The sequence below is a fragment of the Staurois parvus genome, unplaced genomic scaffold (genome assembly GCF_062004578.1).
Source record: "Staurois parvus isolate SC_StPar_1 unplaced genomic scaffold, SC_StPar_1.0 ptg000056l, whole genome shotgun sequence".
Lineage (NCBI taxonomy): Eukaryota > Metazoa > Chordata > Amphibia > Anura > Ranidae > Staurois > Staurois parvus.
This window is the reverse complement of record NW_028317852.1, coordinates 1,064,123-1,087,074: the sequence shown is the minus strand read 5'-3', so window position 1 is coordinate 1,087,074 and position 22,952 is coordinate 1,064,123. Positions and strand designations below refer to the sequence as shown.

The window sequence follows — 22,952 nt, the reverse complement described above, 5'->3', positions numbered from 1 at the left end:
TCCATGTTGTGTGTACTGTGGGAGACCAGATATAGTGAATGCAGGGTCCTGGGTTTAGTATCATTTTAACAGTGTTAATGTCTGTGTATTGGCTTGTTTAATATGGTCAGTGCTTCTTGGAATTGTTCTACTAATCCACAACACAAGTAGATGTCAGTCTTTTTCGCACACAGGGCCCCTGGGCAATAAGGGATCATGGGGCCCCTGTCTACTCACCAACACCCAAAAAAGCCAATGAAAGGTTCCAGGGGCTTCTCATGGGGCCCCCTACTGACCCACGGGCCCTCGGGCAGTGGCCGAGTGTTCGAATGGTCAGTCCGCCCCTGCATAGGAGCATGATGGCTCATTGAGTGAGTGGGTAGAAGATCCCACTTTTGTCTTCGTAAAGGCAGAAGAAAGCTGGAAGAGCAGAGGACATCCTATGAGTTAGCTGTTATCTAAATATTAGGTCCTTTTTTATGACCGATGCACAGACATGCGTGCTTCTGAGGTCTAAGGACACCCCTTCTATTCCAATTTTGTCTTCCGAAAACAAATTGTCACACTTCTGGCTTTATGATAATTAATGGCTTCTGCTAGTCTTTAAGCTAGGTTCACACCTAAGTGTTTTCCACACTACAGTCCATTTAACAGGATATCCTATGGGACACGTTCACATCTCCGCGTTTTCACCCGGTGCATTTTTTGGAAATTGTTGGTGCATTTTTTGGAAAGGATCAGGGATTTTTTTTAACCCAAAAAGGTGCATTTTTGGTTTCATAGACGTCAATGGAAACGCTGCAGAGAAGCATGTAGTGCGTTTTTGCTGTGTTTTTGATGTGTTTTGCGTTTTAAATCTGCCTAGCAACAAGAAAAAGAAAACCGCAAAACACATCAAAAACTCAGGTGCAAAAAATGCAAAACGGAATGTAGAAACGGGTCAAACACAAACTGCATAGGTGTGAACCTATCCAAATGCCGGCCACAGACGGGTCGAAAATCGGCCGGAAAAAAAATCGCCGATTTTCTCACTGTTAGTGGGGTAATTAGTCGGCCGTTTTTTGCATTTTTTTTCGGTCATGTTGGAAAATTCCCGGACGATTTTGACGATTGGCCGATTTTCCAGGCAATGATGGCCAAATCGGCTGATCGTTTTACCGATAAAAAGTCTGCGCATGAGCCGTGACCTGCAAGGGAAGGAAGTTATGGGGTTAACTTTATGGTTTAGTCGGCTGATTTTTTTTAACGTTGGTGGTAACATCATCCGAACGAACTACTGATTTTTCGTTTTTTTTTTCGAAAAATTGGCCGATGTTCGACCCGTCTATGGCCTGCATTAGACTGTATTAGATCAGCTGATTGCAGGTGTAGACAAATCACAGTTTCACTGAATGCCAAGTACTGTCAACCCTCTTGTTCTGAAAAGGTGAACTGAGCTTCACAGTTGGGCACACATTGACAAGTTAATTGGCGACAAGTTGCATCAGCGCAGACTTGGCATGCAATAGCATGGGCAGTGAATGCAACCTCATGCTCAAGGATCTAATTATGGAAAATGTAACTTTTGCATCAGCTTTTATTAAAACAATGCTGTTTCTCTGCTAAAGCTACACAAACAACTGGATGAAATGACATGAAAATATCACCTTGATTTACAATTAATTCTCGATTGTCACGTTTGCTCTTTATATTGTTTGTTTCACTGTATGATTCACAAAAACGTGATCAAGAGCAATAAGAGCATTGTCAAAAGCAGCCAATCAGATGTCAGTTTTCAGTATTTGTCTGTCTGTGCTTACCAATGATGGATCAAATCTGCTTGGTTGCTATAATCTGCATGTCCCCTTTCTTTTCCTCTAGTTATAGAGAAGTATTTAGAAAGTTTGGATTTTATGTGATACTCTTTGTTGGTTAACTTAAAGTGCTTGTAAACCTCAGACATGAAATATTAACAAAGCAAATCCCTCTATAGTGTGTACTTGTCTCAAGTAAGAGCACTAATTGTCAGAATCACTTCTGAGAAGTTTTCCTGACACCAAGAGAAAATGGTGACAGGGGAGGGACCTCCAGAAAACTGACAGCATCAGCTCTCTTCCTGTGAGCTGTGTGAAGGAGGTGTGTCCCTTCCCTCCAATCAGCTCTCAGAGCTCCTCTCACTGAGCTCTGCAGTGTGTATTTTCAGCTTCCGCCCCCTTTTTTCTGAATTCTAAGACAAGTGTTATAAATTCAACACAGAACTGATGTAGAGAAGAGAAGACTGCAGATAGGCAGGTACAGCTTATGTAGGATTTGTTTCATCTCTGTGTTTCATCTGAGGCCATTCACTTCACTGGTTGTATATATTTTCTCATCTAGGCATATCCCCCCCCTTCCAAAAGCCTACAGGAATACTTAGATTACACATCCCATGAGAATTTGGGGCACTGCTGCTCACATTGCACATGTTTAGGGCTGCATCATCAGGGGAAATGGTTTAAAAACCTGGAATGAGACATGCCAGCCCTCTCATGATGTCATTATTGAAAAAGGCATCACGGAATCCAGATAGTGCTAAATTTGTTGGTTATTTGATTATGTTTTTGAGGGCATCCAGCAGTCTAGGTAAGGGAGAAAAAAAAAGAAACTTAGCGGGGAGTGAAGTTCTTCTTTAAGCTAACCGATAAAGGGAATCTGGTAAAAAGGAACTTTACTTCCCCCTTAATAGGAATGAAGTTCCTCTATAAATGATACCCTTTATCGGATCACATAAAGAGGAACCTCACTCTCCCCATTTAAATATTTTTTGAAACCCCCTGATGCTGGGTTGTCCTCAATTCAAATACTTACCCACACAATGAGTCCTACGTTGTCCTCCTGCAATCTGCTTCTCTGCTGCCACCACTCAGGTCCCATATCGCCATCTTCCTCCATAACATCATCAGGAAAAGGCTGTCTCTTTCGTGTTTAGGCAGCCCCCTCCCATGATGCTCTGCCAGGCCCACTCCATTCTTTCACAAATGTGAACCAATGCCTCCTGAGATATGTGACGTGCATATCCCAGGAGGCACCAGTAGCATTCAGGTCAGGTGATTGACTTGGCCATTGCATAACATTCCACTTCTTTCCCTTAAAAAACTCTGGTTGCTTTTGCAGTATGCTTTGGGTCATTGTCCATCTGCACTGTGAAGCGGCATCCAATGAGTTCTGAAGCATTTGGCTGAATATGAGCAGATAATATTGCCCAAAACACTTCAGAATTCATCCTGCTGCTTTTGTCAGCAGTCACATCATCAATAAATACAAGAGAACCAGTTCCATTGGCAGCCATACATGCCCACGCCATGACACTACCACCACCATGCTTCACTGATGAGGTGGTATGCTTAGGATCATGAGCAGTTCCTTTCCTTCTCCATACTCTTCTCTTCCCATCACTCTGGTACAAGTTGATCTTGGTCTCATCTGTCCATAGGATGTTGTTCCAGAACTGTGAAGGCTTTTTTAGATGTCGTTTAGCAAACTCTAATCTGGCCTTCCTGTTTTTGAGGCTCACCAATGGTTTACATCTTGTGGTGAACCCTCTGTATTCACTCTGGTGAAGTCTTCTCTTTATTGTTGACTTTGACTCGCATACACCTACCTCCTACAGAGTGTTCTTGATCTGGCCAACTGTTGTGAAGGGTGTTTTCTTCATCAGGGAAAGAATTCTTTGGTCATCCACCACAGTTGTTTTCCGTGGTCTTCCGGGTCTTTTGGTGTTGCTGAGCTCACCGGTGTGTTCCTTCTTTTTAAGAATGTTCCAAACAGTTGTTTTGGCCACGCCTAATGTTTTTTCTATCTCTCTGATGGGTTTGTTTTGTTTTTTCAGCATAATGATGGCTTGCTTCACTGATAGTGACAGCTCTTTGGATCTCATGTTGAGAGTTGACAGCAACAGATTCCAAATGCAAATAGCACACTTGAAATGAACTCTGGACCTTTTATCTGATCATTGTAATTGGGATACTGAGGGAATAACACACACCTGGCCATGGAACAGCTGAGAAGCCAATTGTCCCATTACTTTTGGTCCCTTAACAAGTGGGAGGCACATATGCAAACTGTTGCAATTCCTACACTGTTCACCTGATTTGGATGTAAATACCCTTAAATTAAAGCTGACAGTCTGCAGTTAAAGCACATCTTGTTAGTTTCATTTCAAATCCATTGTGGTGGTGTATAGAGCCAAAAATGTTAGAATTGTGTTGATGTCCCAATATTTATGGACCTGACTGTACATTGGGATATTTGTGTGCATTCTTCGGATAAAATACTGTAGTAAATGGAGTCACATAGGGTATTCTATGGCGTGACTGTAAAGGAATACGCTTGGACATGTCCCAGGCAGTGTCTATCTCCTCCCCGAGAAGTGTGACTAAACCGGGGCCCAGATGACACTGCATGACGCTGTGCTGTAATTAGCAGCTCACTGACTCAGCCTTTTACACACTACTACAGGAAACCCTCCTGTCCGTGCCGCAGGAAAATGTAATAGTCACTGTTATGTCTATAGCAGATCTTTTCTTATTTTTCTCTAGGCAACAAGTTTTTCTTTTCACCTCTGACTTCATCTTTCCTTATTTCTGATCATTAGGTACTTACATGACAGGCACACAATATCACAGAGAAATACAGGACACATTTTTCTAGAACCATAGAGTCTAGAAATATACATTTTAATTTTATAACTGTTCCATTACAATGGAACCTACTGACATTTCCTTATGTCATCTCTGGCAATAAACAAAAAAACCATATGCCTTGTACATTCACTAAAAACACTGCAGTGAAGGCTACCAGTAATGTATCCGGGAAGTTTTAAAAAACTGGTGTACAAATAAGAACACACCAATCTCTATATGTACACTAAGGCCTCATTTGCACGTTTAGGAGGTGTCAGAATCACCTCCTGAACACCTGACAGCGGCTAATTAGTTGCACTCTGAAAAGCCCTATATGGAAGGAAAATATATTTTAAAAATATTCTTCCCAAATATATTGTCATATATTTGAAATACTACAATTTTGGCCATATTCAATATATCAAAATATATTTCAATTTAAAAAAAATTAAATATTTATTTCAGGTACTTATATAGCACTGTCAATTTACTCAGCACTTTACATATATATATTGTACATTCACATCAGTCCCTAACCCTCAAGGGGTGTACAATCTTAGCTCCCTAACTCACATTCATACATACACATACTATGGACAATTTGGAGAGGATCCAATTAACCTACCAGCATGTCTTTGGAGTGTGGGAGGAAACCGGAGTACCTGGAGGAAACCCATGCAGACACAGGGAGAACATGCAAACTCCAGGCAGGTGGTGCTGTGGCTGGGATTTGAACCAATGACTCTAGTACTGCCAGGCAGAAGTGCTAACCACTAAACTACTCTGTGTCTTTAGAAATACCAATCTACATTTTTGGAATGCATTTACAAATATATGTAAAAATATATGTTAAAATTACTTTTTTATGTTAAAAAAAAAATCTGAAGAATATATTTTTTAAAAATATATTTTTAAAAATATGTTTTTTTTAAATATATTCTTCATTTTTTTAACATATAAAAAAGTAATATATATATATCACTTTTAACATGATTTGACGAAAAAACGCATAGAACTTGTCCATTGGCATTGTTGATTTGGCATGCAAAATGTGTGACCATATTTAGGCCCCATGTACACTGTTGTTCCTAAGGGCTCTTTCACACGGACGTTCCAATTGGTTCTGCCTTCCTGTTTTTCAGGTGGACCCGATTGGAACCTACATTCTCCTCTATGGCGCAGTGGGTGTAAACGGACATGTGTCCGTTTACACCCACCGACTTCCGATCCACCAAAAAGGGATGGATGAGGATCCAATTCTTCTTCCGTCCGTCGGATTGGGTTGGATGAAAATGGACAGGTGGTTCATTTTCCTCCCACAGCCCATTGAGGAGAGCGAGCTGCTCTGTGTCGGCTCTGCAGCACTATCATCCGCTTGTTCAGCGAGGATCAGCGGATAGATCCCCCGCTGAACATGAGGATCCACTACACAGGTCCGCCCCGTGTGAAAGGACTATAAACTTGAGATTAGGAGCTTTTGGCATTTTTTTTCAACTCAATACAAGCCTATATGTCCATGTACACATAAGCTTTTAACAGAATTTAGGGGCTGCTAAATGTTCGTAACAGAATGCTAAATGCTGCAAAAATGTGTGTAAATGCTGCTAAACACATCTAAACGCTAGCCACTTTCATCCGTGTCAATGGAAAATACTCTGGCCAATCAAATCAATAAACGTCCAAGCGCTAATCGTAGCTAAATGTGGTATTGCGTTTACATGTGTTTTTGCCATGTTTAGCTTTTTTTGCTGTGCTGCCAGGAGAGCTTAACGCCTAGGGGAGTTAATGTGTATATGAGGCCTTTGGGTTAATTCATACCAAAATACAATAAAAAATGCACAAAAAATGTCTGCATATATACCAGCATTTGTATGCATTTTGCAATGCATTGCGTTACATTTTTTAATGCTTTGCAGTTCTCCGCTGCACACTTCAGCAGGTACAGAAAGTACACATTATAGGGGAGATTTACTAAAACAAAATGAAGTTTGACTGCTATGAGGACTCATAGTGGAAGATATACTGAAACTGGTGCGCACAGATTCAGGTGCAGCTGTGCATAGTAACCAATCAGCTTCTAACTTCAGGTTGTTCAATTAAGCTTTGACAATAAAAACAAGAAGCTGTTTGTATACTATACACAGCTGCACCAGATTCTGTGCGCACCATTTTTCGTGAATCTGCCACTTTGAGTCCTCATCGTAGTCAAACTTCAGAGTTCTTTTTTTTTTTTAATAAGTTGTGTTGCATGTTCACTGGCATTGCAATCCAAAATAATGCAGGATACGCCTTTTTTTTTTTAAACCACACATCCATAGAATGCAATGGTGTGAACTACACCCATTGCAAACTATTCATTTTTATTGTCTATTGTTTTCTGAACAAATCCAGATGCATCAGGTGGGAACAGGCCCTTACACTTTAAAAAGACACATTAATCTTTGTTAATCCCCCCAGTAGTTTGTCTTTAGAGCTGGACCAAACCTAGCGTATACCCCTTTGCAGGATCTCTAGCATCCTTATCTCTGGGCTGTTATCATGAATACCCTGGAATCACTTGTCTGAAACATATATACACAGACACGTGTACTAGGTAAACACTGAACTGTCCATAAACACACAAAGAAATTCATGGTCAAGGGCAATTTCTGAGCTGCTGGTTTGCTATGCACCCAAGTATCCCCACAGCTAATGTAAAAGGATTTCATTTTAGAGTAAAACTAAAGGGAAAATGTTTCTGATTTTGGATAAAGTGAAGGAGGATTAGAACCCTTGTCTGTTTTTTTTTTCTTTTTATGTGGAGATTTCAGTTCAATTCTTGTCCTATAATGTGCAGCCTGCTGGCTGAAAAAAAAAGAAAAAAATAACAGGTTCCTCCATCCACACATACAAGGTGAATGAAGGAATCCCCCCTATCTTTATCTACACATACAAGGTGAATGAAGGAATCCCCGCTGCCTCTATCCACACATACAGTACAAGGGGAATGAACCCCCCACCACTGCCATTATCTACACATACAAGGTGAATGAAGGAATCCCCCCTGCCTCTATCCACACATACAGTACAAGGGGAATGAACCCCCCACCACTGCCATTATCTACACATACAAGGTGAATGAAGGAATCCCCCCTGCCTCTATCCACACATACAGTACAAGGGGAATGAACCCCCCACCACTGCCATTATCTACACATACAAGGTGAATGAAGGAATCCCCCCCTGCCTCTATCCACACATATAGTACAAGGTGAATGAAGAAATCCCCCCTGCCTTTATCTACACATACAAGGTGAATGAAGGAATCCCCCCTACCTTTATCTGCACATACAAGGTGAATGAAGGAATCTCCTGTACCTTCATCTACATATACAAGGTGAATGAAGGATCCCCCCTGCCTTTATCTACACATACAAGGTGAATGAAGGAATCCCCCCTGCCTCTATCCACACATACAGTACAAGGTGAATGAAGGAATCCCCCCTGCCTCTATCCACACATACAGTACAAGGTGAATGACGAAATCCCCTCTACCTTTATCTACACATACAAGGTGAATGAAGGAATCCCCCCTGCCTCTATCCACACATACAAGGTGAATGAAGGAATCCCCCCTGCCTGTATTCACACATACAAAGTGAATGAAGGAATCCCCCCTACCTCTATCTACACATACAAGGCGAATGAAGGAATCCCCCCTGCCTCTATCCACACATACAAGATGAATGAAGGAATCCCCCTGCCTGTATCCACACATACAAGGTGGATGGAGGCACCCCCCCTGCCAAGACTTGGGAGTTGTGCAGACTGTGCACTTTGCAAGTGATGTGGCACTCTGCAAAGGAAATTGCTCCAGAGCTTAGTAAGCAGGGGAAGCTGCTGACTTCCACCATCCAATCATTCACAAGCAAAAAATGCTGTTTTTATATTTTCCTCGCAAGTATTTACGTATTTTTAAAGTTGAAGCTTCACCTCTTAAAGCTGGCCATACATTGTGCAATTTGCTTGTTCAGTTTCCTTGAGATTTACCTTCAACTATATAGTGCAAGGACCTGTCTGATTGCATACAAGTTGAAAGTGTTCAGGTTTGAAAGCAGTTGATTGGCTGCCACAGATCGAAGGAGAATCTTCCAATATGTCCCATCAACAGAAGTCTGCTGACACAATCACCTTCTGTCCAGCAGAAGAGTCCCCACATTGGCACTGATTTACTAAAAGTGGAGAGTGCAGAATCTGGTGCAGCTGTGCATGGTAGCCAATCAGCTTCTCACTTCAGCTTGTTAAGTCCTCATGTACACGGGACGTTTTTACAGCTGCTGTTTTTGGCTTTTGATGTTTTTTTCTACAGCCAGTAAACCCCCCAGCATGCTATCCTATGTGTCCATGCACACATAGACTGTAATCAACGTTTTTTGGCTGGAAAAAACCCACGACTAGTGTGTTTCTAGAGGAGGTTTTTAGCTGTAAAAACGCTCTAACGCTGAAAATCGCTTAAAAACGCAGTAAAACAGCACAAACTGGCATTTTTGGACTTTTTTTACCAAAAAAACCCGCTAAAAAATGCAAACACGGAAAAACGTGGCTAAACGCTAATGCAAAAATGCTAAAAAAAGTTGAAAAACTTAACATGACTTTAAACAACTAACGTTACCAGCGTTATCAAAACGTCAAGTGTGCATAAGGGATAATGCCGGCCATACATGGGTCGAAATTCGACGAATTTTTCATCCGAAAATCGGACCTAAGAATAACCGTCCGATTTTTGCTCTGTTAGTGGGTCAATGGCACCAGACGATTTTTCGTGGTTCTTCCCCTTTTTGGTGATCAGGCATGTTGCAAAATTCATGAAAAACAACAGATTTTCGACTCAATGATGGTCAAATCGTAAAATCGTTTTCCTGAAAAGAATATACGCATGAGCCATGACCTGGATGGAACAGAAGTTTCGCCTGTTATATGGGGTGAACTTTATGACTTGGTCGGTCGATGGCACTTGATGACACCATCGAATTACCGAGCGAAAGACGTTTCCGATTTGCGGACGCAAAACCATTCGGAATTCGACCCATGTATGGCCTGCATAAGCTTTGACAAAAAAAAAACCTGGAAGATGATTGGTTTTTATGTACAGTTGCACCAGATTTTTCACTCTCCAAGGGCTGGTTCACACCATAGGAAGTCCAAATGCATTTCTGTATGCACGTTTTTGATTTTTTTTTTTTTATGTTCCGGTTCATATTTTCCATTCTCTTCTTCATTTCAAATATGGACATGTGCTTTCCAGTGCGGTTTTGGTGCGTTTTTGGTACGTTCCAGTACAGTTCTGTGCAGGAAAAATGCAGCCTGTTCTACTTTTTTTTCTGCAACCTGAATGCTTTGGAACGGCATGCACTGATGTGAACTATGGCATTGACAACCATATAACCTACTTTCTGCGCTTTTTTGCTGCAGAAGAAAAACAACTGAAATGCATGTAGTGTGAACTGGCCCTTAGTGAATCAACCCATTGTTTGAAATTTGGTCAGTTCCTCCTGGACAGGCTGAATTTCACACAATGTACAGATCTGTATGTACCGGTATTTGAATATGTGATTCTAAGTGAGTTTGTAATGGAAGGATTGGACACTCCAGCTGCTGGGGAACTACAAGTCCTAGTATGCCCTGCTGGTCCCTGCCCCTGTTTTAGTTGGCCTTTTAATTGGTCAGTCTGTCTTATAGTGGATGTCATCAGATGACATTTCCTGATGATTGGCAAATGTCAAATCAGGACAGTATTCGTAAACTTTGTAACATGAACAGGGGAAAGCAATATAGATAGCACTGTGCTAAATGATAGACCTTGTTGACGTTAAACTTGTATAACATGATATAATGTTCGCTTTAGTAGCTGTAGAAAGTGTCTGGAGTCCAAGGTTAAATCGAAGATAAGGACTTAGGATTTGTTGTAAACAAGTTGCAGGTGTTGCCTAGGACTTCTCTTTTCTTTCTGTTATGGGTGGAGATCGTTTTCTTAGTAATGGGAGTTTGACAGCTTACCACATGGGAAATTCCTATTTGTATGACAAGTTTCGTTTATCTGTTTTCATTTCTGTTTCCTTACAAGTAATAAGTATGGAGCCCTACTCCTGCTGGCAGAACAGTGTAGTCGTGGTTTTCAATAGCATATGATCGCAGTGGCACAAAACCAGTAATATATGTGATCTAATATTACCCTGGACAATAATTTACTGTAGTATTTCATTATAAGGAGCCAAAACATATTTTTAACGCTTGCCTACAGGGCACTTATACCCCCTTCCTGCCCAGGCCAATTTCCAGCTGAAAATTTTGAAAAAAAAAAGTTTTTTCTTAGTTTTTGTTGTAAAATTTTGTAAATAAGTGATTTTTCTCCTTCACTGATGTGCGCTACTGAGGCTGCAGTGATGGGCACTGATAGGCTGCACTTATGGACACTGATAGTTGGCACTGATGGGCACTGATGAGGAGGCACTGGTAGGTGGCACTGATGAGCATTGACAGGCAGCACTGATAGGCGGCACTGTTAGATGGCACTGACGGGCACTGATAGGCGGCACTGATGCACACTGATAGGCGGCACTGACTGGCACTGATTGGCAGCACTGATAGGTGGCACTAATTGGCATTGATAGGTGGCACTGACTGGCACTGATGGGTGACACTGAAAGGCAGCTCAGATGGGCACTGATATGTGGCATTGATGTGCACTGGAGGGCACTGATATGTGGCATTGATGTGGCACTGATGGGCACTGGCACGTGGCACTGTTCAGCACGGACAGCTGGCACTGATGGACACTGACAGATGGCACTTCTGGGACCACACTGATCATCAGGGCACACTGATCATCAGTGCCCTGATGATCAGTGTACATGTCCCCTCCACGGAAAGCCGATTACCCGCTCTCCTTTCCTCTCAAGCTGTCAGCGTGACGGCTCGTGAGGAGAGAAATGCCGATAACCGGCATTTCCCTGTTTACATGTGATCAGCGGTGATTGGACACAGCTGATCACATGACCGAGCCGACATCTTCGGCTCTTTCCATAGATCGGTGATCCGCTGTGTCTGAGGGACACAGCGCACCGCCGATCGCTGCGCTGCGCACTCCCTGAGCCGTGCATGCGCGATGAGAATGGGAGGACGTCATATGACGTCCTCCCAGAACAAGAGAACCACCTTGTGCCCATCATTGGACTATATGGTGGGCAGGAGGTGGTTAAAGAGGCCCTGTCAAGAACTTAAACAATTGCCGGAAAAAACATACTAAATTATTATTATTATTATTATTATACAGGATTTATATAGCGCCAACAGTTTGCTCAGCGCTTTACAATATAAAGGGAGACAATATAGCAATGATACAGTTCAACACAAGAGGGTTAGGAGGGCCCTGCTCCTTGGAGCTTACAATCTTAGAGGGAGGGGCTAGTTGTACAAAAGGTAGTAACTGTGGGGGATGGACTGGTAGGAGGAGTAGATGATTCCATTATTAGCTGAGGGTAGGATAGGCTTCCCTGAAGAGATAGGTTTTCAGAGATCGCCTAAAAGTGAGCAGAGTAGGCGATAGTCTGATAAATTAGGATAGAGAGTTCCAGAGGATGGGGGAAGCTCTGGAGAAGTCCTGGAGACAAGCATGGGAGGAGGAGTCGAGGGATCTAGAGAGTAGGTCGTGGGAAGGACAGAGAGTACGGTTTGAGTGATATTTGGAAACAAGATCATTGATGTAATTTGGGGCAGAGTTATAAATGGCTTTATACGTTATTGTTAATGTTTTGAATATTATCCGTTGGGCAATGGGAAGCCAGTGGAGGGATTGGCAGAGAGGGGTGGCTGATACAGAATGATTAGTAAGGTGGATGAGTCTGGCAGCAGCATTCATGATAGACTAAAGAGGGGATAGCCTGCGATGAGGTAGACCAATGAGGAGGGAGTTACAATAGTCAAAACGAGAGATAACCTCGGAAAACTACTAAGCAACTTATTCACTCCCTGATTAAGAACGGGCGTATCTTATAAATGGATAGCTTGCAGTGTTTTTTTCCTCTCCATAAATAATTATTCACTTGCAATCTGTCTTTGAACTTGATAGAAAATTTGACTGCTCCAGGAGAGTCAATTCCATAGCCCAGCCCCCTCCCTTCACCTCCCTACATAACGATCAATATGCTACGTTTTAGGTATGTTTTGCATGCATTGTAGGGGCATTAGCTTTGAACTCCATATAATGTGCATTATGATGAAAGTGCATCAACGATGTGGCAAGCAGGACTTTTGTTGCATTGCACCTAAAGCCTGCATAAAACACACAGATGTGAACAGAGCCTAATATAGTAATATTAGAAATAATATAGTAATGGGCAGCACAGTAGCTAAATGGTTAGCCCTTTTGCCTGGCAGTACCAGGGTTTTTGGTTCAAATCCTAACTATGGCACCACCTGCCTGGAGTTTGCATGTTCTCCCTGTGTCTGCGTGGGTTTCCTCCGGGTACTCCAGTTTCCTCCCACATTCCAAAGACATGCTGGTAGGTTAATTGGCTCCTGTCTAAATTGGCCCTTGTATGTGTACGTATGAATGTGAGTTAGGGAGCTTAGATTGTACACCCCTTGAGGGTTAGGGACTGATGTGAATGTACAATATATATGTAAAGTGCTGCGTAAATTGATGGCACTAAATAAGTACCTGCAATAAATAATAATATAATTATTGTTGTTATTGTATATATGGTTATAATATTATTATTATTATAACAGTAGACTCACTTGAGTGACAGCTCAGGGGCTGTTAACATCACCTTTCATCACTCCATGGCAGCACCCACTAGTAGTCTCAGAGTTATAGGATGTCTCTACAGAAGAGGCTTTTACATGAACAAAATACATTAAATGCACACATCATTTTATGGGAAGATTTTTGTTGAAATGAATGGTCTAGTGACAAGGGTTTCTTTAAATTATTTATGCTTATAGCCTTGCAGTAAAATTATCTACAACCAGTGGCTTGTGTGCTTCATGTGGCTTTCATGATTAGCTGAAATGTAAGCTGTGGGTGGCCCTATTGGCAAAACCCGGTTCAAAAAACTTGAAAAATCGAAGGAGTCGGGTGGAACATGTCAGCAAAACAATGGCTGCATCCCTTTACACACATTCATTCTTCGGGTGCTGAGGCTGCCTGAATACAATAGCTAGCAGGGGCTATTCCATGGGGGATAGAGGAGTCTTTTTGGATTTCTCTCGTTCAGCCCACAGGCAGAACAATAAAGGGTTATGTGTGTATGTCTAGCTTTTCTCTCTCTTCCCAAGTCAGTTATTTTTTAAATTACTAGAACTATGGGATTAGTGTGACAGAGTATTAGCATACTCAGAAGGAGAGCTCAACAATGGCAGGCTCTACGGGGTTGATTCTCTAAGGAACCAGTCATGCTACAACGCACTACGTTGCGGCATACCACGTTAGCAACTGATTAAAAATAAACTGGCTGCAGTACATCTCAATATACAAAAAATGAGCATTCTGCATTTTTTTTACAGTGCACTAAACAGGACAGCGTGCATTGTAGTCTGCTGTGGTGTACATGTGTTTTGAAGGTACCTTATTTATTTATTTCAGGTACTTATATAGCGCCATCAATTTACATGGCACTTTACATATATATTGTACATTCACATCAGTCCCCGCCCCCAAGGAGCATACAATCTAAGGTCCCTAACTCACATTCATACACATACTAGAGCAGTGGTTCTCAACCTGTGGGTCGAACGACCCTTTCACAGGGGTCGCCTAAGACCATCAGAAAACAAATTTCTGATGTGTAAAGAGCAGCTACTGTGCTGAAAGCAGCTACTGTGCTGAAAGCAGCTACTGTGTTGAAAGCAGCTACTGTGCTGAAAGCAGCAGTATTGAAGGTAAAACGACACTTCATGAATTATAATTACTGGGTAAACAATTTTATGGTTGGGGGTCACCACAACATGAGGAACTGTATTAAAGGGTCGCAGCATTAGGAAGCTTGAGAACCACTGTACTAGAGCCTATTTAGACAGGAGCCAATTAACCCACCAGCATGTCTTTGAAGTATGGGAGGAAACCCACACAGGCATAGGGAGAACATGCAAACTCCAGGCAGGTGGTGCTGTGGTTGGGATTTGAACTGATGACCCGAGTACTGCCAGGCGGAAATGCTAACTACTGTGCTGCCCGGATGGCATTTAAAATTTATAACATTTAAAATAAAGAACATAACATGATTTTCAAGTGTTAAAATATGGTGAGAAGCAGACAGTGGAAAACAAAAACTCTGGAAATTTTTTTTAAAAAGAGGAAAAAAATAATTTAATCACCGTAAGGAAAGTTCCCTTCTTCATTTGTCATCCAATAGATCTAACAGATTGCAGGTAGCTGAATGGCATACATTCTTTATGGGGAAAGCAGGTGGAGCAACTCTGGAAAAACTGAAGGAATTAAAAGCCTTTTATAAAGAAGACACATTGTATAATATTTTCTTCTTGAAAATGCAGACAGTAATGAGAGCAAGAGTTGGTTAGACTTGAAAACAGAAACAGGCAAATTATGCACTGTATAAAAATATACTTTTTAAATATAAGTAGCCTTTTTGTGTTTCTATGTATTGCCATCGTGTGGACAAATCAAGAAACTGCAACTGGTAGAGTTTTTTGCGCTATCTCGGCTTGTAGAAGGGGCTCTGCGTCCTTTTTTCAGAAGGCCAGTTTTCTACATCCATTACATATGGGCAGCCAGGGTCATGAGCCAGCTAGAAAAATATGCACGCCATTTACCATGAGCATATATAAAAGTCACAAGATTTTATTGCAAAATCAAAACAGGTTTTTGTTACATTTCAAAATCTACATTTGTTTTTAGAAGGTTTTTTTTTTCTTTTTTAACAAATCTGCTAGGAAGGGATGTCAAAGGATGAAGAGTGCTGTTATATTATGTACACAGCATAAAATGACAGTAAATAAGGAAGAGCAGCAGATGTGCTTGGGTGCCATGAACTCAGTGACCACACAGCTGTAGTATTCTTCTCACCCCTTTAGCCACATCCTACTAATTCCACTGGAACAAAGCTGTAGGAGTTTGGACAGCTAAATTACTAAACTTCAATTTTACATTTAAATCAAAATTTACATGTAAAATCCACTAGGATATGTGTTTTTTTTCTAACATTATTAACTATGGTAATATGTGTTCATAGCTGTAAAACCATGTATTTTCCGTTACAGAGGACCTTGTATTAATCAGATGACAGTATTATCAGTACAAAAACAGTAATAGTCTATGTTGCCTGCTTAGTTCAGTAAAGAGAGTGAAATTAGTTACATTTTGGTATAAACCCTGGTCAACCAACTGCAGCAAAGAGAATCTCAAGCTGATGGAATAGCTGTTTGCTGATAGAGTGCCTAGTTTACTATTCAATGTGACACATATATATATATATATATATATATATATATATATATATACAGGTGAAACTCGAAAAATTAGAATAAATTAGAAAATTAGAATATCGTGCAAAAGTTCATTTATTTCAGTAATGCAACTTAAAAGGTGAAACTAATATATGAGATAGACTCATTACATGCAAAGCAAGATAGTTCAAGCGGTGATTTGTCATAATTGTGATGATTATGGCTTACAGCTCATGAAAACCCCAAATCCACAATCTCAGAAAATTAGAATATTGTGATAAGGTGCAATATTCTGGGCTCAAAGTGTCCCACTCTAATCAGCTAATTAAGCCATAACACCTGCAAAGGGTTCCTGAGCCTTTATATGGTCTCTAAGTCTGGTTCAGTAGGAATCACAATCATGGGAAAGACTGCTGACCTGACAGTTGTGCAGAAAACCATCATTGACACCCTCCATAAGGAGGGAAAGCCTCAAAAGGTAATTGCAAAAGAAGTTGGATGTTCCCAAAGTGCTGTATCAAAGCACATTAATAGAAAGTTATGTGGAAGGGAAAAGTGTGGAAGAAAAAGGTGCACAAGCAGCAGGGATGACCGCCATTCAAAAGTGTTGGGGACTTTCACAAGGAGTGGACTAAGGCTGGAGTCAGTGCATCAAGAGCCACCACACACAGATGGATCCTGGACATGGGCTTCAAATGTCGTATTCCTCTTGTCAAGCCGCTCCTGAACAACGTCAGAAGTGTCTTACCTGGGCTAAAGAAACACAGACTTGGTCTGTTGCTCAGTGGTCTAAAGTCCTCTTTTCTGATGAGAGCAACTTTTGCATCTCATTTGGAAACCAAGGACCCAGAGTATGGAGGAAGAATGGAGAGGCACACACTGCAAGATGCTTGAAGTCCAGTGTAAAGTTTCCACAGTCTGTGTTGATTTGGGGAGCCATGTCATCTGCTGATGTTGGTCCACTGTGCTTCATTAAGTCCAGGGTCAACGCAGCCGTCTACCAGGAGATTTTGGAGCACTTCATGCTTCCTTCCGCAGACAAGCTTTATGGGGATGCTGACTTCATTTTCCAGCAGGACTTGGCACCTGCCCACACTGCCAAAAGCACCAAAACCTGGTTCAATGACCGTGCGATTACTGTGCTTGATTGGCCAGCAAACTCGCCTGACCTAAACCCCATAGAGAATCTATGGGGCATTGCCAAGAGAAAGATAAGAGACATGAGACTGAACAATGCAGAAGAGCTGAAGGCCGCTATTGAAGCATCCTGGTCTTCCATAACACCTCAGCAGTGCCACAGGCTGATAGCTTCCATGCCACGCTGCATTGAGGCAGTAATTGCTGCAAAAGGGGCCCAAACCAAGTACTGAGTACATATGCATGCTTATACTTTTCAGAAGTCCGATATTGTTCTATGTACAATCCTTGTTTTATTGATTGCATGTAATATTCTAATTTTCTGAGATTGTGGATTTGGGGTTTTAATGAGCTGTAAGCCATAATCATCACAATTATGACAAATACATATATGTATGTGTTTATGTGTGTGTGTATATGTGTGTGTGTGTATATATATATATATATATATATATATATATATAAATTTTACCTTGTAGTATTTGTATTTATTCATTATTTTATATTTGTACTATTTTATTTGTGACCTTTTTTATTTTTAGATTTAGGACCTTTGTATTTGTACTTATTTTGTAGCCCTGATGATGGGGGAGTGTGTGCCCCCGAAACACATTGACTTGACTTTGCTATGATTCAATGTTATCATCAAATTACCTTTGGACTCTTGGATGTTTGTCTGGTGCTCTCATTGCATTGTACAGTATATGTGTGGATTCTCAACTCTAGGTCCTTTCCCTTTTTCCTGAGTGTGGTCCCCATTTTGTGCTACAAAGCCAGTGTTGCCAGTGACAATTTTAGTGACCTTTAAAAAATATGAATCCAGTCCTTCATTTGTTTTTGTATGTGATGTCAGCAATCTTTCCTCTCATAGATCTCTCTCTGTATAAAATTCTAGATCATGTCCTGAAAATACCCATCTCATTGGCAGGCTTCTTTTACTGATTAGGAACAAGGTTATAGATCAGAAATTCTGACTGGCTGCATAGTTGTTCTAGGCCATTGATATTGAAAATAAGTGATTAGAACAGCATGATAGCCAGGAAACTATAATTTCTAGAAGGAACCAGAAAGGGACAACCAGCTTCCCGGAGACATTCTGCGGGACATGCAAATTTTCAGTAGGTTGCCCAGAAGCATTCTGGGTTGCCAGACTGGTATCCCAGGAGGATATGTGCTGGCTAGATTAGAAACCTGGAAGTGAGGGGCCCTTATAATAAGAAAAGGTCTTTAATACATTTTTTTTTCTATCATGGGAAACAAGGAAAGGATTAATATTAGGAGGGCAGCACAGTGGCTAACTGGGTAGCACTTCCGCCTGGCAGTACAAGGGTCGTTGATACGATTCCCAACCACAGCACCACCTGCCTGGAGTTTGTGTGTTCTCCCTACTCCTGCATAGGTATTCCAGTTTCCTCCCACACTCCAAAGACATGCTGGAAGGTTAATTGGCTCCTGTCTAAATTGGCCCTAGTATGTGTATGTACGAATGTAAGTTAGGAACCTTAGATTGTACGCCCCTTGAGGGTTAGGGACTGATGTGAATGTACAATATATATGTAAAGCGCTGCATAAATTGATGGCACTATATAAGTACCTGTAATAGAATAATAATAAATTAGGAAAAATGGGTAAGTGCTGGTTCACACTAATTCAGTGTGGAAAACCACTTGTGATTTGGACAGGAATCGCACAGCATTCCTGTTCAATCGCATGCAATTCTTTTCAGTTTGATATGAGCCTATCCATTTTGTATGGTTCAAATCACCTGCACAAAAAAGGTGCAGGCACCTTTTTTTTTTGCTGTACTGGAATCAGATCCCATGCGATCTAGATCAGCCAATTGCACTGCATTTTGCAACCTGTTTTTGGGGTGTCGCTAACTTAACATTGACACCCGCAACAATTTGCATGTGCGCAATTGTGATGCGGTGCGGGAAGTGCTGTGAATCCCACAACCATTCAGTGTTAACCAGCCCTTAAGAGTATCAAGGTGTGCTTTAATTTGTTGCTTAATTAGGGTCCATCTAAAGTTATACATCCTTTAAGACTACTCTGTCCAGAATGCATAATATATGCCGTTTTTTGGTTTTGCCTATAGTATTATTCTTTAAGTGGTGACATGCTGGTGAAAAGAAAGCATTTTGAGTACAAGGGAAAAATACATTTCTGTATTACGATATACTGTATATAACAGACTACTTTGTATATAATATACTAAAATTTGAGGTTCAGCTCTACTAGCACTTACTAATGTAGGCAGAAAATACTGCGCTTCCAGCACAGCCGATACCTACATATTTGAGTCAATTAGTTAATTACAGTATATAATTAGTGTCTTCTAATATAACCGTCATCCACGTATTTATCCTTGAAACTGTATATAGTGTTTTCATTTCCTTTTTCCGTTTAAACACAAGGGGCTCAATGTTGCCATGTTGACATCACTAATGGTGCAGAACGTTCCGAGTTATCATAGACATTAGTGGGATTTTCCATAGCTTCCCACTGTTTGGTTACCATAGAAGTAAATAAAACTTCAGATACTGTATACGATTCATGACACGGATGGGGTTCTGTGGGCTGAAGTCCATATCTGAATTATTGTTATTTATTTACTTATAAAGCAATATTACATTAAATAACCAAAGATATTAAAGATTCCAGACAAAACAAGTATAATTTAGAGATATACGAGAAGAGGACCCTGCCCATATGAGCTTACAGTCTAAGTGATGGGGAGCCTCCAGGCACAATGGAGTTGATTTACTAAAGGAGCAGAATAATCACTTATTCCTGCAGGTTTTTATTCACTTTAATCCTCTAGACATTTGCTAGGGACATTCCTATATTAAAGACTCCTTCACATGATTAGATATTTGAGATGAATATAGGCTTCTTGGCACTTTCTACTGTGGATTAAAATTTCATTTTTTTACTGTATATAAAATATTCTTTTAAAGTGTATCTAAAGCCAAAAACATTTAAATAGGGATAGAGTAGAGTGGGATTAGAACTCCTGCAGGGTTTCTGTTGCTGCCTGTGTCACTTGGACTGGAAGCAAAGGGACATTTTGAGATGTCATTAGACCAGGTCTAGGGGGACATTTGGTACAGTGACAACTAACAAGTAGGCGAAAAATTGTTTGAAAATTTGTCATTTGCACAGTTCAGTTATGTTTCGTCCAGTTAATGGGTACAAATTGAAAATCGGTAGTGACGTTTTTGAGACAAAAAAACATAGGAAGAGTTTGGAAAACGTCTGAACAGAAGATAAATTGAAAGTTTAAGGTGTTTAACACCAGAAAAAAACAAAAAGGTGCTACAACCCAATTAGGAGTCCATCTCAGCGACTGAGCAGGTGCAAATGCGTTCCTTGCCCAATAAAAATCGAACTGTTGATACTGCACATATGTGACCCACAAGCAAAAAACTGACAAACAACGGCTTCATTTATGTCCATTGAACGATTTATCGTTCAAAATTCGGTCATTACATTATTGTTTGAACGATTTTTTGACTAGTGTATGGTTAGCATAAGAGGGCATTTCCCCCAGTTTGGAAAGATTTGTGCACACAACAAAGGAAGGAAAATCTCCACAGTGGGACACAGTTGGCAAAAAGAAATTCCGTGGTCTATACTTTGCAGTGCCACCCACCAGTTCTGCCCACCTGTTTCCAGCAGTGCTGCCCACAAGTGCCCAGCAGTGCCACCCACCTGTTTCCAGCAGTGCTGCCCAGCAGTGCCATCCACTTGTGCCCATCAGTGCCATCCACCTGTGGCCATCAGTGCCCAGCAGTGCCACCCACCTGTTTCCAGCATTGCCATCCCCCTGTGCCCAGCAGTGCCCCCTATCAGTGCTGCCCAGCAGCAGTGCCCATCAGTGCTGTCAGTCAGTGCCCAACAGTGCCGTCAGTCAGTCCCATCAGTGCTGCCTATCAGTGCTCATCATTGTTGCATATCAGTGCAGCATAATCAGTGCCACCTCATCAGTGCCAGCTCATCGGTGCCACCTATCAGTGCCCATCAGTGCTGCCTATCCGTGCCACCTCATCAGTGCCGCCTATTAGTATCCATCAGTGCCCATCAGTGCTGCCTATCCATGCCACCTCATCAGTGCCGCCTATTAGTGCCCATCAGTGCTGCCTATCAGTGCAGCCTCATCAATGCACATCAGTGAAGGAGAAAAATAACCTGTTTGCAAAATTTTATAAGAGAAACAAAGAAACTTTTTTTTTATTTTAAACTTTTTTGCTCTGTTTTTGTTTATAGCGCAAAAAATAAAACATCCAGCAGCGATTAAATACCACCGAAAAGCTTTATTTGTGTGAAAAAATTGATAAACATTTCATATGGGTACAGTGGTGCATGACAGTGCAATTGTCATTCAAAGTGTGACAGTACTGAAAGCTGAAAATTGCCCTGGGCAGGAAGAAGGTAAAAGTAGGCAAGAGGTTAAGAAATAAATTTCCATGAGCATTCTGGACATAATTATTATTATTATAATACAGGATTTATATAGTGCCAAAAGTTTGCTCAGCGCTTTACAATATAAAGGAATACAATACAGCCACAATACAATTCAGTACAAGAGGGTTAGGAGGGCACTGCTCCTGGGAGCTTACAATCTAATACATTTTAATAAGACATCAGTAACTGTTCACTTGTGTACTGTCTGTCTGCAACTGAAACTCTATAGAGTGCACTGTAGAATAGAGACGAGAGAGGCTGATGGAGAGAAATGGACATGTGTATAACTAGCCTAAGGCTACATTGACCTCTCAGCTTGAGACAAGTGGTGCACTTTAGATTCTCTGCATTTGTTTGATGAGTTTTAGCCCCTATTCCCTCTTGAGTGTTTTCCAGCTTCTTTCCCTATATCTGCCTATGCTCCAAATGTCGAATCCCATTCTTTCTAATTTTCCCTGGTCACACTTGTACATTCAGTTGCCCTATGCTCCAAAAAGTATATGAGCTTTTCTTGAGCATATTCAAGCATTTGTGGTTCCGTAGACTCCAATGGAAATATCTGTATATGTGTGTTTTTGTGCCTCCTTCCCCTGCCCAGCCCAGAGACAAATGCCTGAAACTTGACACACATGCGAAACCTGCTTCTAAATCACTAGGAATATACTTAATTATTACAGGTACTTTTATAGCGATATCAATTTACACAACGCTTATATGTATATATTATACATTCACATCAGTCCCTCAAGGAGCTCACAATCTAAGGTCCCTAGCTCACATTCACACATATATGTACTAGGGCCAAGTAATACAGTAACCAGTACTAGCATATCTTTAGAGCAGTGGTTCTTAACCTTTTTGGAGGTACTGAACCCCACCAGTTTCATATGCGCATTCACCGAACCCTTCTTAATTGGAAAAATAAAATATGATTTTTAAAATTCAAAACATAGGTATATATTTATACATAGGTGCACAAAATGAACAAAACCATTAAGAACAAAGAACAAAACCATTAAAACATGATTTTCACACAAAAACAAAATAATGAATATTTACCGCAAATCAGTGTGACTTCTGCTGTTGTCTTTCAGAGGCCAGTTCAGAAATGCGCGGCATTACCTTGGCAAGTGCCACTCTCATGTCATTTTCGCAACAAAGTCTGTTCCTTTTCTTCGTCTTTATGTCCAGCATCCTCGAAAAGGATTGCTCGCAAAGATATGTTGTAACAAACGGTATGAAAATTCATCCCCCATAGTAATTCATCCCCCATATAGTAATTCA

At 41.0% G+C, this 22,952-nt stretch overlaps 1 protein-coding gene across 1 annotated transcript in view; it reads left to right on the top strand.

The window, feature by feature from the left end:
• LOC149469954 (cyclin-dependent kinase inhibitor 1B-like) overlaps nucleotides 1-22,952 on the top strand; it is a 43,773-nt gene that overhangs the window by 7,014 nt on the left and 13,807 nt on the right. The window lies entirely within an intron of this gene.